Genomic DNA, 17957 nt, shown 5'->3' on the forward strand with positions numbered 1-17957 from the left:
TTTAAGTGCATATATATCTTAAGGTTGGTGGATTATTTAATGGAGGCAGACGACAAAATATGGTTGGTATAAAGTACTTTGGGATTTTGCCTCTCAAGGTGTATTCCTTTATCAGTTTGCCTTCCCTAATTCCAGGTCTTGTTTCGCGATCCAAATTGCAACCAACTTTCTTCCTTGCAATCAGGAAGAGTTTGGAGAAGATGGGATGAAAATTTCAACTAATCCCTGGTAGAGGTGGATACAGATTATTCTTCTTGGGAAGGGGGCGGTGTAATGATTAGGATATACTTGGCCAACAGTTTTATTGAAAATCAAGCTACAATTTCAACCCATTGTATTGTATGTGTTGCAATTCGAATAGTTATACAGCTTAATACTGTATAATGAAATATACAACATTTACTCCAATTTATTCAAACTGTTGGGGAGGATCTCCTCCATCGCTCTACGTTGAATTTACCATCGATCTCTAGGTATTTATAGAACTTCACCTTTGACGAGGCTATTTAAGTTTACATTAGACTGATACTTCTGCTTCTTGTTATAAATTATAAACCTTGTTGGTTGGCATTGAGGGTAAGACCAAAATACCGAAGATAAGAAGTTAGCTAGGCCAAGTACTGGGAAGTACGCTGACCCTGGGAGCCCTCCTTGGGGTTGGTGGAACATCATCCATATGGGAGATTAGATTCCACGTACTGCTAAGAACATTTCTATCTGGTTGTATTTATTGAAGTATGGTTAAACTTATTGCAACTTGTCCTGTAATATAAATAAGTACATGTACTTATTTTCACTGTACTTTCATGATACGAGTCTCCTTTTTCGCCCCTTTTTTTAAAATAAAGTACCGAAACATTTCTAGTTAATTACAAGTGATAACTAAATCTATTTAATCTCAAATCATCTTCCTGCTGCTATTCATAATCGCCTCCTGGAAAATTCAAACGGTTAACTTATACTGAACGCAGTAAAAACCCTGGGAAATGACACGGACTCAACAGACTCGAACTCTTAAATTGCCTGTTCTGACATACATCACGTTTAAAATATGCTAACCAACTTGTTTTGAGCTTCCACTATTGTCGGCACTGTTTAACTTACATTTGAAGGCTCATTAGATAAACAGGAAGGAAGGAAATTCCTAAGATTCAAGTAATAAATTAGGCACTTAAAGAGCCAAGGTTATTGGTTTATCAGCTTGGAATTCTTAAAAACGAATCACATGCGTCGTTGCTCAAAGAAGAGAATAAAAAAAACTTCAGCAACAATAGTTTAGAAATGCCGTTTAATCTAAAATTGATTTTTATATGCAAAAAAAAAAAAAAAAAAAATCAACAAAACTAATTCCTATAATTAGTTATAGAATGTTAATTCTTCAAATATTAATGCGTCGAAACGAATTGATTTTCAGCCTCTTTACTCTTCACGGAAAAAAAAAACAAAACAAAACATTATTTATTTAGAAAAGATAAAATAGGCAATGCATGAAGCTGCTGCATATGATTCTTTTTTAATGCTTCTCTGATCATGCTACAGCACGTGCTGTTTAGCGGCTGTTTTTGCTCGTTCTCGGGACTGCAGACGCAGAGGCGCGTTCCTTGTCACGAAATGTGATTGGTCACCAAACGATAAGTACGTCTACAGCTGAGCCAGCTAGCATAAAGCGCTAAGCCTAATCTTTTCCGGTTGTCTCCATGATGTAAAATTCAAACTGTAAATATTTACTACTGCCGATTTTGTAGTCGGCGTCGGAAAGTACTGGGGAAGTCGTTGCTAACGGTACAGCTTTTACGGCATATGAGAAGTGCATTCAGAAGCTAGCATCTAACGTTACACCGATACGGTAAGTGTAGCTTTAATCGTTTCGATACCGATAAAATTAAAATGGGTTATTTGCGATACGCGCCTGCTTCTTTACGATAAGATGAGATGGAAGAATATTGTTTTAAATACTGGAAAACAAACTTGTTTCTCAATTTTCTCACAATATGCCTTTCCTGAATATATATATATATATTTTTTTTTTATTTATTTTTTTTTTTTTTTGCGATGAAGAGAAAATTAATTTAAATATTCTTCTCTCGTACAAAGATACGCCATATGCTTAGTATCCATAATTTTTGAACGAGTGTTAAATCCATAAATTTAAATATGCATAAGAAACCCAACAAACTGTATTTAAATAATATGACGTAAATTTGTTTTATGAACTGAGAAGTTGTAATTTTTCTGTTTGGACTTCGAATAGGAATTTACGGTAACTAATATTAGAGAAGTTTTGAAAAAAATTATTTATTTATTATTTTTTTTTTTTTCGTGCCCATTCTTAAAAATTTAACTACATTGAATGAAAAATGTTTTGATTTTTTGTTCTTATTCTTGGATTTTTAAAAGTTGGCTGCACGCCATTTTCGGTCTTAACGTTTCTGATACAGGAGTTTTGTGAGGCAATGGTATTTACACTTTTCCGACCTTTACATTTCCAATTTTAAGTTTTTCTTTTTCTTTTTTTTTGGAAATAAACAAATCAATTAAAGAAAAGCAGTTAACATTTTGTGCGCTATCTTCCAGTTGTTCCTTGTGTTTTTAACAACAGTTGTATTTTCGGCCAAACTTTTGACAGCAGGGTCAAAAGTTTGATAATATATAATTACATCAAGATATTTATACCTTCAGTAAAAAAATCTTTTTATGTATTTTAGCATCATTATCAACATGTCAGTATTCATAATTTCTGTATGCTCGAATATGGCATATTTTTTTTTTTTTCTTGTTTATACTCTAGTTTTATTCCCCCATGACCTAGTGAAGGAACATGATGCTTATTTTGGTGAGTACATCCGTTCACTTCGATTTCCAATATTTTGTCCGTCTGTCTGTCATCATTTTCCCCCGTTTCCGGTTAGATCGATTTCACAGAAAAATATTATTAATCCACGTAATATTGTGGACAAACTCCTCGAACTTTCTCACTGAAATCATTGTTACCCTATCACGTGCTATTAATGTCATTCGTCCGGCGTGTTGCCAGTCTAATAGCAGCTGGTACCAATCACATTGATAGCGCGCGATATATCGTTGTATCACTACATCGTGTGAATCAACCACAAATTTCAAAGTTTATGTTCTTTGTAATTTTGCAACCTTATTCATTAAAGCAATCTAATTTAAATAGATAAGTTAGGTCGCTTTAGGTCTGTAAGTCTAAAAATGGATTGAAAACAGTGACGAATTTTGTGTATAAAGTAAATCCTACAGTATTTATTTGCTAGGATATTCTGTTTTCGATATTATTTAGTTGTCGTTTACTGCAGTGTCATAATGATTGATTTAAAGGTTCATTCAGCCGATTAAAGAACACCATTAGCTTAGGCAGTTCATAAAATTACCGAATGATCGCTTCGAGACCGTGTCATTGTCCTGACACGGTCTCGAAGCGAGTTTACAGTATATTAAAATATTTGCTGGAACATTTAAAGGAAAACTTGGGCAATCCTCGAGGAACACCCTTTTTTTTTTTTTTTTGGTAATTGTTGGCGCATAGGCTTCTGTGGCCATAATGCACCTCCCAAGGTTTTTGCAGTACTGTACTTTGATCCAAGCCCGAGGCGGGAATCGAACCCGCGACCTTTGGTTTACCAGGCAGGCACTTTACCCACCTGGCTAGCCCTGTCGGCGAACAGTGGTTGAAAAACACTGGTTTAGATAGACTTCTACGTTCATTAAGAGTCTATAAAATCATTTTCTTGTTGTAATATCTTTCTTTATTTTTAGAATTTGCCTCTATTTGAAATATACGCTGCAAATCATTCCACCACATTTTAATCTTTTGAGGTTGGAAATTGAAAACTCACACGAAACAGTAGTTTTCGCGCACATACCATGTAAGTTTGTTCATTTGTTGTTTTGATATCTTTACAACCAGTGTTGGTCACGCGTTAACCATGAACTTTTCATGCTTGGACGAACCGTTCTTAGAGTCCAAGCTGCATATAAGGAAGTTGGGAAGCATTTTCAACAACATTTGACGGAATCTTACAGAATAATTTCAAAGGCTGCAGACTTCTTGGAGACTGTATGAAAATATAGAAAAAGTATAGAAATAAAAATATTAATTCTCTACACATCTGAAGGTAGTCGTATTTAATTAAATAAATAAATTTTCTGTTTAAATTTAGGGACGGCTACGTAGGATCAGAGGAGTTTTCGAATTGACTTAATAACTGAATCCCAAAGCGGGGTCAGAAACATCGTCTTAAAAAATAAATAATGCCAGATATAGTCAATAAAATAATTTTTTTGCGTTCAAAATATGGAGTTGTTTTTTTTACAACAATGAAGGAATTTTTCTTAAGATTCTGAAAGTCAAGATTATACTAAAAGCCAATTTACAATTAATACGCGATTGTTAAAAGCCAAGAAATGATAACAAAAAATGTTACAATTAGGTATTACGTTACTTCTGCGTTAATAGCCTGTTTACAATAATCGCTAAATGATATACGTTAAACGCAAGGGACAGCAAAGAATTTTTAAAATATATGGGCTCTCAGTACTTCGCCGGCATTCTTGCCTTCGATGTCCTCCCTTTTTGACCTCTCATATCTGGCAACTCTCGGTGGACAGAGCTACTACTAAGATTGAGAAACGCTGCTACAGACAGTGCATTGCCAGGAAGTTTAAGCTTAGGGAAAGGTCTCATTCCAGCAGCCACTATTCATGCACATTTGACAAGCACTTTATGTATAAATATACGTTATTTATTATTACTGTATTACTATCAGTTTATTAATCCATTAGGATTTGATCCCCGAACAACCATAGGCTAGGAAGGTTGTTCGGGGATCAAATCCCCGAACAACCTCGGTTAACTACAAACCGAGGTGCGCTCTGTACATGCACCTGGGGTTACATGTGGACTCCACCTGCTGAAATATTTATTTATTTATTTATGAGTCTTATTTGCAACTGCTTATGTTACTCAGTACATCTTGAAATTTACAAATGAATGAGTTTTGATTTAAATACGAAACAAATCTTGGGTGTAATGCGTGCGGGATCAACTCGATTACGATGCTTTTATTTGTAAGTGTTCCACATTACACTATATTATCATTGCTCTTATATTATTTCTCCATGATTGGGGGTTCCACCTCGTGACGGGAATTGCTACCAAGTACACAGGGCGGTTGTTGTTATGTCTGGTGTTACTGTTGGTCGAGGAACTCTTTGACTACCAGATACCGTGTTGCGCCACCGTTCACACGGATAACAGCTGCTGTTCGTTTAGACACTGACTCCACTAGATGTGTGAAGACGTCCGTAGGTATCTGCGGCTATGTTGCCTGCAAGGCTTTCCACAATGTCGGAATAGATGACGGTTGCGTGTCCATTCGCCTCACTTCCCGTTTTTAAACCATTCCACAGGTGTTCAATTGGATTGAGGTCAGACGAATTTGGAGGCCAATCAAGATGGGTAATATCTTCGCTGTGTTCCTCGAACCACTCGTGCACAGTGCGAGCCCGATGACCTTATTGTCTTAGAAGATGCAGTTTCTGTCCGGGAAGAAATGCAACAAGGCAGTGTGCACATGGTCTCCCGAGAGCTGCCGGTAGACATATATAGTAGCTTATGTACTGCAGCACTAGAACGTTCACAGTGATGAATACAGAACTGTGTAAAAGGCCTGAAATGTGTGTAATGTTATGTTATGTTTTTGCAGTGTGTGCGCTGGTTAGTTTGCTACTAGGAAGGCGATCACCTGGAAAGCCTGCTAGTGCCTGTCTAAAGCACGAGGCAGTGGGCCAGAACTAGGTGTGAATTGTGGTTAACCTCGAAATATCCCGTACAGAATGCCCAAAGCGAGTTCGGGGTCATTCATTAAAAAAAAAAAAAAAAAAAAGTTCCGCACCCACTGGTGGAAAGACCAGCGAATGTGTGTGTGGGGGGGGGGAAAGAAGTTCTTATTTTATATATACATATGTCTTTACTCTTCTTTAAATTTTATTTTGAATATGTATAATAATAATAATTCTTTATTAAATATTCCTTATTTGTTCTGTTCCCTTATAACTATATAGACCTCTATTCCTTACACCCCCACGTACACATCTGACTTTGCTTCACAGGAGAATTCCAGATTCGAGGGAACTTCTCAATTATGTATAATTCCCTTCGGAAAGGCTGAGTGTTCAGGAATAACAAACTCACTAATTAATAAACAACAAAGTTTATTTACATATATATATACAACATAATATACAATTGAATAAAAAAAACAGGTAATATGCATACAAAGTTAAATCGAGGATACCTTGCAAATATTATTCTTATATTAACAATCAACATGCTACTTTCATCATTATACTCTGTGTTCTCACCTTCTGTTACAATACACTGAAGACCAATCTTAACTTTCCTAAAGTCTCTATTTGTTATTAGTCTTTCAGTTGGACCAACAATTCTTCATCAATACAAACACTATATTCAATTATCTATCCTCAAAACATAATCAAAGATTCTCATAGGATTCAATTATCTGTCCTTAAAACATTCAAAGATTCTCATATAGTCCTTGCCACCCTTCTAACATATTATAATCATTTGAACAACAATTTAATCTATTGCTCATCCTTTATTTTTCTTGCATTTTACAATAACTTTTTTTTACATAATAACTCTGTTAGTATATATATAATTTACTTCAGAGATAATTTATCTATTAATTTACTTCTAGTGCTACCCCTTTTTTTTTATTAATTAAACTCTATACTGTTTCGCTAGCAGTCCTTGTTAACTTACAGTACTTACTATTATCCTTTTTCTTTCCTTTCTGGGGAGGTTTGAACCTTCCATTTTAGGCTCTCAGGCTACCTTCTGGGGATCTCCTTCATCTGTTACACCTGAATTTGCTACAGATAATTTTTAGGAACTCTTTGCTGCACTGGGACTGGCGTTCTTTTTCCACCTTATTCGGGCTACCATCCATTCGCTGCTTTCTTCCTTCTCATCGAGCTACTAATTCCGCATTTTCGCTCCTTCTCTCGAGCTACTAATTCTGCGGATTTCGCTCCCTTTTTCTCCACCTTATTAAAACCTATCACAAGGAAAACTCATAGGGCATCTCACACTAACTCCTTCTCCACTCCACTTTATTAAAACTTATCACAAGGAAAACTCATAGGGCATCTCACACTAACTCCTTCTCCACTCCACTTTATTAAAACTTATCACAAGGAAAAACTCATAGGGTGCTACCCTCGGTTTTCCGCTCCACCTATTAAGAACTCTTTCAAGAAGAAAACTTCCCAGGGCGCTACCCTTCTCTTTTCCCACCACGACCAAACACTCCACTGTTAACTGACACATATTTCCTACCACAACAGAATCCTCAACTGTCCATGTTACTAACTCATTTTTCCAAAACGCCGACGAGAATCTAAACTTTGGTTCTCTGTTTTCTCACATTTTCTAACACGAAAAAAACTTCGACTGTGTCTCCCCTAACTCATTTCCATAAACACCCACATAACTCAACTCGGGGTTCTGACTTTTCTCACATTTTCTAACATGAAAAAATAAAACTTCAACTGTGTCTCCCCTAACTCATTTCCATCGACACCCACATGAATCTCAACTCTTGGTTCTGTGTCTTCTCTCTCCCTGTTCACTCGCTTTTTTTTCATCTCAACTACGTGCCGCCCCTTTCTGTCAGGTCCGCCCTTGTTCTGAGTCTTAACCAATCTTTCTCATTTTATCAACTTCCACTCTCTTCTTATTTGCCCGTTTTATTTTCTCAAGCTGATTCCTTATTGCTCGATCTAACTTCTTATTTTAATTTTTTTTTTTTTTTTTTTGATTTGGTAGTTGTTGGCGCATCGGCTTCTGTGGCCATATTGCACCTCCCAAGGTTTTTGCAGTACTTTGATCCAAGCCCGAGGCGAGAATCGAACCCGCGACCGTTGGGTTGCCGGGCAGGTACTTTACCCACTCGGCTAGCCCGGTCGGCTCTTATTTTAAGAAGTTTGTAAAATTTCTCAGGCTGTCTGTACCTTTGAAGTCAGCCGCTTATAGTTATACTTTAGCAGACTAATTTCCCACGATCTATAAAACTTGCCATCACTGCCAGCCAGACTTAAATCTAATTCCCAGCATTTGTTCCGTTGTTACTACCTGTCTCTTCTCCAGGTGTCACCGATTAAAGAAATGCCCTGACAGTACTATGGTCCACCGCGCCATTGTTTTCCAGAGTTAACACCTTTTACTAATAGCAGTTGCTACTCGTTTCTATTGTTTAGTTGCTGTGTGAGCTGGGAGTCGAGTGTACCTAGGTTGCTAATAGCTTTTCACTTACCGCTCCCCCTGTATAGACGTTGTCCAATTCAATCCCTTGCGAGTGACCTTAGTAATATTCTTGACTTGTAAGGTTCGCTCCCCCATATTGCCATATTATAAGTTTTACTTTAAATAAATCTCACTTTTCTATAAAATAATATATTTGTAAGATTTTACATCTTACAAATGCCAGCAATTCCTACCCAGGAAGCCCAAAGCTAGGCACCAGCAAAATCCCTCCTCTAGCAAAGACCAGCAAAAAATAAGCAAGCTGAAAGCCTTTTGTCAAAAGGGCTATCGTAAAAAAAAATAAATAAAATAATAAAAAAACTTGAGAGGTTAGCAGAAAAAAGAAAAATGTAAAGAAGAAATATAAATCCGGCCTCGAGAGCCAGCATAACGCGCAATGCAGAAGACAGATGCCATGTGAACTCTAGTCCCAAAAACAAACACGTCAGTATCAGCATGAAGACAGGAAAGTAGAAAATGAAGAAAGAGAATTAAAAGGATAGAGTTAGAATACGTTATACTGGCTATTCAGTGTGAACAGTTCTGATATTAAGATGCAGTGGAGGACCACATGCCGCAGAGGTGAGCCGCTTCCAGGCACAGAGGCAACAGAAAACACCAGTAGTGCACGTCGTCTAGAAAAGGCCTTGCCAGCAAAGGTTTGTAATTTGCGTCCTTTGGATTGTAGAAGTTCAGCTTCGTAGCAGAAAGGAGAGATTGCTGGAAGCAGCGAGGGGATGACGATCTTGGTAGTAGGGACAGTGATACAGGACATGTTCCCAGTCTTCAAGTTGTCCTCCACAGAGACAGAGCGAAGTGTCAGAAAGGTGGAAGAAGGCAAGCTTGGCCCTCATGGAGACATGTCCGGTGAGAATAAAAATGCGCGTGTGTACCCTGTACGCACGAAAAATGTTTTATGTGTAAACATCTTTGACGAAAATCAGAACGTTTTAAAATCGAACAGCTAGAACCAAAGTTATGAACGATGTAACATTTTATGCTCACGCCCGCTACTTACCCTACCGAATCAACGTTAGTGTAATTTAGAAATTGACGTAATTTGTGTCATTTCCGTTTCACATTTTTGCAACCGGCCGAACAGTGACTGTCGGACCGAAATTTAGTAGGTGCCGCCAAATATGTTTTCACATCAAAAATTAACGTTAGTGACTGCATTAGCGTCATTTATGAAGCGACGTAATTTGCATCACTTCCGCTTCACATTTTCGTGACCAATTGGTTTTACTTTAGTACGGAATTTAGTAAGTACCACCAAAGATGCTCTCACATCAAAAAGAGTGTAGAGACAAGGTGAAAACCATTTTTCATCTTGAGCGCTGAATGAGGTGAAAACCATTGAACGCTGAATTCACAAAAGAAACGCGAGAAATTAATTTAGAGATAACAACGCCTTAGATGTTACAGACCAACGATCCTGTCATTGTTGAAGTATTAAGTCCCAGCAGCGTTTTTTCCCAGTCTTAATATTATTTTGTAATTGAATAGTAATGCCAGAATAACTAACTCTGCTTCTACATCCGTTTCATGACGGATGTAAAAGCAGAGTTCCTTGTAAAAACTATTTATTAGGTCACCCGGAAACTTATTTCATCTACCCACATATATATATATATATATATATATATATATATATATATATATATATATCATATACCCCAGATTCCCCTGGAAAAAACCTTGCTATCTACGCCTGAGCCCGACTACTCAGCCACGGAGTGAAAAAGGCGCATAAGTTCCCGCGTCATCGATGGGATTCCAACACGGGCCTTTTCCACCCGGTGTGAGGGGAGAACTGTGCTATCCGCGCAGACAGATTTCCCTGTAAGCAAGGTAGAGGTCAAGAGGCAAGAGCTGTCGGTAGACCTCACCAGTAAAATGTTGGTCCATACGCACCAGGTTCTAGTTCTTGCAAAGCAAAATATTCCCCATGTTACGCAACCACCGCAACCTGCCTGCACGGACTCACCATGCACGGCGGGTTCATGGACTCGCGTTTCTTGCACCACACGTCTCCCGGCGTGTTGCACCAGGTATTATTTGGACTCATCCGACTAGCATACTCGTTTCCAGTCCTCATTTGTCTAACCATCTGTGGTGTTGTTGACACCACAGCATTTGCCGTCGACGATAATCAGCGAAGAGGAGAGGATATCTCTTGGGCAGTCTATTGTGGAACTCCATATATGTCAGAGTGTGCGGCGCATCGCCATTTGGGATATAGTTATAGCAGCCTCCGTAGCCGAGTGGTCAGGAGAGGGAGTGCAGTACCGCACGCTCTTTGAGTAGACCGGGGTTCAAGTCTCTGACTGCTAAATACGGTCGATATGCCAACCCGCACTGGACCAGTGGCAGATTATGGTCCATTTCCCTCAGCATGAATTGTTGAGGAGGCTTCCATCCTGCAGTGGGTTGATAATGGCTGCAGTTTACGTTTTACCTTTATTGCATTCCGCATACTTGTCGCACAGTTACCTGCCGTTGAGCCCGCACAAGGCGCTGCACCCTTCGCTCACCACGAACCCTTTGCTCATCCACCTTGCGTAATCCTTTACAGTTCTGTCGGCGGGGATGGTTTGACCTGTTCGGCACCATTTACATCTTACATACATCTTAACTATAGTGGGCCATGAACAAACGACAAGATGTGCGGTTTCCGATATAGAAGCACCCGATGCACGAGCTCCCAAAATCACACGCTTTTGAAACTCAGTGATATCTTTACTGCCTCCCATGACTGCTACTTTATCACTTTGACTTGCACAACGAGATGAAAATTACTACTTCTTTAGGGCCTGTTCGGCTGTTTATATTGCGAGCTATGCGGCATAGTCCGTTACGGATGGGGTGGTCATAATTCAGTGATCACTGAGGGTATATATAAATACTAATAAATAATTTAAAATTGAGCTTAATTCTTTATGAACAACCACGCAATGTCTTTCTCTCGAAACGTCTTTTTTCCCCCGAAACAAACTAAGGAAATCTGAGCTTTACTTCTTGCAATTTTGAGTTTGAATGAATGCCGCTACACTTTTCCTATTCCGTGAATATCCTTGTGCGTGGCCTTGCTAAAATTCAGCTGTGTCAATTTTCAGTCACTGTTGGCTTTTCAGCATTTTTACTTTGTGTGTTCCTTCTGTTTAGTTGCTGATTGAACCGATTATTGTATTCAAAGACACCAGATTTTAAAAAATAAAAAACGGAAAACATTTGTCAAACCGGCAGTTTGCGAACACGTCACTTTCACGTTAGTTGTTTTACAAACTCGATGAACTATGACAATATTTTCCAGTGTCTTTTCAAATACAGAGCACTTTTATATTTGAGGTAGAGGCCGCAGATCACAAAATATATTAATAACTATATATATATATTTAAATACAAGTACATAAACTCATACTTAACATATGTTGTATACTTTAGGTTGTTATAGGCATATCTAAATTTCCCATCACTGTTAATGGGAGTGTAGTCAAAAAACTTGTCTTATTGTCAAGGCCCTACAGATTGCCCGCGGACGCGGAAGTTCTATGCTTTCAATTGAGTTGTCGTTGTCCGTTACAAACTTCGCTGTTGGGAGCAGATGGTGAACCAGTAAACATTAATTTATTCCGATTATTTCATTAAATACTTTTAACCTGAGCCGCAATCCACATTATATGACTTTTAAAATGTGATGCAACTTCTAAATAAAATGGCACTGTTGGGCTGTTTGATGTCTCATTTCATCTTTGTCTAGAGTCTAGACAACTAAGCCGCCCTTAAAAAACGGGATATCTCATCGCCATAAATGATGGCCCGTCTTGTAATATTTTGTACTCTTATTTTATGAACCTATTTTTTTGGACAGCATGGTAGTGCTCTGCTAATGGATATGTTGATACCATTAAATATTTTCTTATTTTATAATTTATTTATTTATATAGATTAAATTTTTTTTTTTTTTATAAAGGACTTCACAGCTGTTCTGCAGTTGATCGTATATTGTGTATCTAAACTGGGGGGAAAATATATATATAAATAATAATAAACGAACCATTCACTAGCCTTATGCGCTCTGACCACTCAGTTACGTCAAGCCTTAGGCTTGACGTAATCGAGAGATCAGAGCGCGAGTGCAGTAGCACACGCTCTTTGAGTGGACCAGGGTTCAAGCCCGTGACTACTAAATACGATTAACATTTGTACTGATTGATTTATTGTAAACTGCACTGACTTGGTGGTCGTGCCGGAGTATAAACAAGAACGTTTAATTTCTTTTCTCAGAGGTAGGTTTTTGCCGCGTGCAGGATACACGATCGTTTAAAGACATGATTTACGGTCGAATGCTCTTTCTGACATCAACTTCTTTAGTCGTCCCCGTTTTTTTTTTTTTTTTTTTAATTTTCAGTTTTTCAAGTAAATGCAGTGAAAATTCTTTACTTGTAAAGTGTTCTTAAGCAGTATTTAATTCGGAAGCAAAAACAGTTTTAGTGCTTAACACCACATATCTTCCCTCTCCCTCTCCCTCTCTCTCTAACTCTTGTTTACATGATATTAGTCCGAAACAAAGGAAGTTGCGTATCGTTTCATTTACTATCAAATTAAAAACAATGAACAGAAATGGTTGCGGTTTCGAATAATTAAGAAGTATTAGGTGAGATGTTGAATTATTTTTGGCAAGTATACAGTGTGTTTGCATCAAAGAAGTTTGGAACGCACTAGGATATTGTTGTCGTGCCCTTATTGGAGGAATGCATGGGTAATATGGTGGTTGCACAGAAAGTAATAAGTTATCGGTTTTAAACACTTCGCATGATGAAATTTTTTTTTTTTTTTTAAGAGCTCGCTTTTTGTTATAATTTACTAAATATTATAAATAGTGATTTTTGTTATTTTTTATTATTATTTTTTTATATACAGTATATATACACCGATGAGCCGACACATTGTGACTAGCGAGTCGTTATGCAAATCGAAGCAACTGCAGGGGAACTACGGCGCGTGCGCGGGTCGGAACAAGGTATAAAAAACATCTGATACTTAGTTTGTTATTTTGGTTTTTAGGAGCATTAGCAACTAAGGCCATATTGCTCCGGGGATATGCGGTGGTCATTCCCTGACCTTACCGCATCCTCCGTATTTGGTGGTCACGGGCTCGAACCCCGGTCTAATCAAGAAGCGTGTGCTACGCACTGTTGCTCCTGCCCACCTGGCTCTTGCCCACCTGCCTGATACTTAGCTCCATTAATTAGTGTTACTCTTGTTCTTCAGGTGGGAAAGGCAGCGAACTTAAGCGAGTTTGACAAAGGCCAAATAGTAATGGCCAGTCGACTGGGTCAGACCATATCCGAAACGGCACGGCTGGTGGGATGCTCACGGTCAGCCGTGGTTAGTATCTACCGAAAGTGGTCCAAGGCTGAGTGTTGGACAACCACGGTTCATCGATGCTCGAAGTGAGCGAAGCCTCTCCCGGATAGTACATGGCGACTATGGCGCAATTTGCCGGTAATTGGAATGCTGGTGAAGGAAGTAATGTGTCACAACACACAGCACAGTACATCGAACCCTGCTGAAAATAGGGTGACTATGGCGCAATTTGCCGGTAATTGGAATGCTGGTGAAGGAAGTAATGTGTCACAACACACAGCACAGTACCTCGAACCCTGCTGAAAATAGGCTGCGTAGCCGCCTATTTTCAGCAGTGAAAATAGTGCCCATGATAACCACGATTCACTGGCGATAGCGCCTACAAATTGCTCATATCCAGTCTGGAAATTTGCTCATATCCAGCCAGTTCCTAAAAAGGGTGACAAATCTCTCCCATCCAATTATTTTTATTTTTTTATTTATTAAATCTGTTTATTGCTCTGCCGAAGAGCCACCCCCGGGACAGCAGGAAGCTAAGGGGGTGATATTTACATACAAAGGTTAAGACAGGGACATGTGTCCGGCGGTTACATGGGGCCCATTGCAATTACTTCTACTCGTTCTAAAGTAATGGAGAAATAAATTAACTGCGAATTCTTAAACTACCTAGAAATCTTCCGTCTGATCAACGATCGCCAGTATGAATTCCGTCATTGTCGATCCACTGGTGATATTCTGGCTTATGTTACCCATTTATGGACAAATTCAATAGAAAAGTTCGATGAAACACAAGCAGTTGCTCTTGACATTTCAAAGGCTTTCGATCGTGTTGACATAAAGGTCTTCTAAACAAGCTTCCATCTTATGGTTTGCCAACTGTTTTTTGTAATTGGTTATCCAGATTTCTCTCTGATTGCTCACTGAGAGTGATGGTAGATGGCTCTCTGTCTTTTAACTTCTCCACTAAAACTGGTGTTCCCCAAGGTTCAGTTCTTTCCCCCACTCTTTTTCACTTTTATATTAATGACTTTCTTCCATTCACTGCAAATCCTATCCATAGTTTTGCCAATGATAGCACATTGCATTCCACTTTCCATTTCGAGAAACCTTGCCCTGCTCAACCAGCTTCAACTTCTCGAATATCCGCTACTAATTCCCTAAATGCTGATCTCCAGGTAATTCTCCAGTGCGGCAAAGACAACTTAGTTGGACAGTAATCCTTCTAAAACTAAGTCTTGTCTTGTATCTCTCAAAAAGGATTCTTCTGCTCCTATGCTTATCTGTGGTGACAACCCGATTTATAGGCGAGTTGATATATCTCTTTTGGGGCAAGCACATTACAAGTATTGCTTCCTCTGCATCTAAAAAACTTGGTTTTCTCTTTCGCTCTCGGCGTTACTTTTCCAAACAGCTGTTCACTCTGTACAAATCGCAAATCTGCCCTACCATGGAATATTGTTCCCACATCTGGGGCGGTGCTCCCCAAACCTCTCTCAGGCTTCTAGATTCTATTCAGAAGAGGGCAGTTAGGTTAATTAATGACTCATCTGTGACAGAGTCTCTCCACTCGCTGTCTCATAGACGTACTGTTTCTGCTGCATGCCTTTTCCACAGATACTTCCATGGGCACTGTTCTTTTGAATTGGCTTCTATAATTTCTGCTCTCTCTTTCAAAACAGACCGAACACGTGCCGCCACTAGCCAACATCCATTTACTGTCCAACTTCAAACTCACAGAACCAACTTTTCATCTTCCTCGTTTATTCATTCAGCTGCTGTTTTCTGGAACAACCTTCCTTCATATGTATTTCCTGAAAATTAGTCTGCAGAAGTTCAAGTCTAATGTCAATAAATATCTTCTTTCGTCTTCTCAACCTCCACCCCAAGCACGGTACTAAGTACTATAGGTTCTAATACCTCTCGTGTTTGGGGTTTTCATAAAAAAAAAAAAAAAAAAAATCGCGTCTGAAGTGTAACGTATTTTTAATCCACGAGGAAATAAGTATAATACAAAATGTTGATTGAATACAGTATTATGATCAGAGGTACGTGTTGCATTTCAGCTTGTATTAATATTTCGGATGAAATTAGTGAAGTATTACAAAAATTTTGGTTTATATTGTATTGAGGTATGTGCATACAAGTGTATTTGTAAGTTATTGGCAGTGAAAATAATTACTTATATATATATATATATTAATTAATTAGTATTAGTTTTAGAATAGCTGAATGGTTCAAGGAAGCTGACTATTTCGCCATTTGTTAAAAGGAGGGGGAGAAAAAAGATTTCTCGATCACTCATACCTTCACCATCGCTAAAATCAAACAAGAAAAAATGTAATTAAATAAAGCAAAAGAAATATGGAACGCGTCTGAAATGTAACGTATTTTCAGTGGGAGATGGAGAAAGGGACAACCCCCCAAAGCCCAAGTAAATGAATAAATACTGTGTGATATTAAATTGTATGGTGTCGTATGGATTTTATATAAAGACTAATTAAAAATTTGAGTTTAATGTTCATTTACTGTCAGTCATATAGCAGCATCGTTACTCCCCCTAGAAATAAATTGTCTTCATTATGTCAATCCCCCCTTCGCCCCAGGTAAAACAGCTTGGCTGCCTCTGCGCACTTACATTACCTAATTTAGTTTTAAAATACAGTGAAATCCTGTTATAACTATTACCATTTTAATGACGTTTTCATTATAACGAAAATATTTCTTGGTCCTGACCGACTCTTAAGGTTGCCAATTCTTTCGTAGACTTGGGTCGGATATTTACGGGCTGGGGTTTGTCTTTTGGAATTTGAAAGTAATATTTTATATACAGACATAAATAAATTTAATAAAATTTTAAAACTTTATTTCATAAGGCTTCATAAATTTAACAAAGTTACAAAAAAAGTTTTTTTTTTTTTTTTTTTTAAATTATACTTTTTTTGATCCTGTGCAGTCTTTAAGGATCGGATATGTTCAGGTTGTTTAAGGAATTCAATAAATTCCTGGCATCCCATATTAAAATTTGGACAAGTACATAGCTCTGCCTTCACTAATTCGACCCGCATGCGGTTTCGATCTTCATGCCATACCGATTCCACAATCGAAAGTATTCTTTCCACAAATGCACTTGCTTATAGGAATACTCATGGCCTTCTCAACAATCATTTTAACTGCTACTACTTCCATTGATTTGAATATATTTACCTATAGTGCCTCATTCGTCATAGTGTCACTTTTTAAATTTGGCAAACTCTAATTTATACTGTGAATCTCATCGTACACAGTCTCCATTAACATTTAAATTTAAAAGTTCAGCTACTTTTAAAACAGATTCATAATTTAAATTTCATAAGAAAGGCACCTGGGGTGGATGGGATCTATCCAGTTATATTAAAGGAGGCGGCAAAGGAACTAATCAAACCCTTGGCCATAATTATGAGAGCATCCTTGGCCTCATGGGAGGGCCCCACGGACTGGAGATGTTCAAATGTATTCCCAATTCACAAAGGGGATCGAAGGGTGATCGAGTAATTACAGACCAGTTAGTTTAACTTCTGTTCCAGGTAAAATGATGGAGTCACTGGTTAAAGATGCATTGCAGGATCAACTAGACAAGACTGCAGCAATAATTTAGACACAGCATGGGTTTGTTAAGAGAAAGTTTTGTCTGACAAATTTGATTGTATATTATGATGTGGTTACAAAGGAACTGGATCCAAAAATAATTTTGATATCATATACTTTGATTTCAGGAAAGCTTTTGACACTGTTGCGCATGGAAGACTATTGTACAAATTGGAGCAGAATGGTATTAAGGGTAAGTTGCTACAATGGATAAAAGGGTGGTTCAGTGGGAGAAGAAAGAAGGTGGTAATCAATGGGTGCTGCTCTTCGTGGACTAATGTTATTGTCCACTAATGTTACTAATATTAGTGGAGTCCCACAGGGTTCGGTGTTGGGTCCACTGTTGTTTTGTATATTTATCAATGATATTGATGAAGTTATATCAGGCTTAGTATTAGTAATGGCTGCATGGTGCAAGAAAGCCTATGGCTTATACTGCACCAGCCAAAAAAAAAAAAAAAAAAAAACCAATAAAACAATGATAAAAAATAAATAAAAGAAAAGGAAATTAAACCTATCATCCTATGCTCTTCCCTCACACGAAGACCTTCGAATTTCCCCAAACTCTCAGCCTCTACTACCCATGTAGGCAACTTATTCCAGTAATTTATAACTC

The 17957-nt window shown here is 38.1% G+C and overlaps 2 protein-coding genes across 2 annotated transcripts in view; both read left to right on the plus strand.

Moving 5' to 3' along the window:
• The window catches only part of LOC150082049 (zinc finger BED domain-containing protein 5-like), a 53356-nt gene that overhangs the window by 9496 nt on the left and 25903 nt on the right, over positions 1–17957 (plus strand). The gene's annotated exons all lie outside the window — the stretch shown is intronic.
• LOC150082050 (kelch-like protein 8) overlaps positions 1568–17957 on the plus strand; it is a 132697-nt gene continuing 116307 nt past the window's right edge. The window contains exon 1 of the mRNA XM_090380413.1: positions 1568–1846. The gene's annotated coding sequence lies outside the window, so the exon portion shown is untranslated. The remainder of the gene's footprint in view (positions 1847–17957) is intronic.

The sequence above is a fragment of the Mastigoproctus giganteus genome, chromosome 8, assembly GCF_048544385.1.
Source record: "Mastigoproctus giganteus isolate SK-2022 chromosome 8, ASM4854438v1, whole genome shotgun sequence".
Classification (NCBI taxonomy): Eukaryota; Metazoa; Arthropoda; class Arachnida; order Uropygi; family Thelyphonidae; genus Mastigoproctus; species Mastigoproctus giganteus.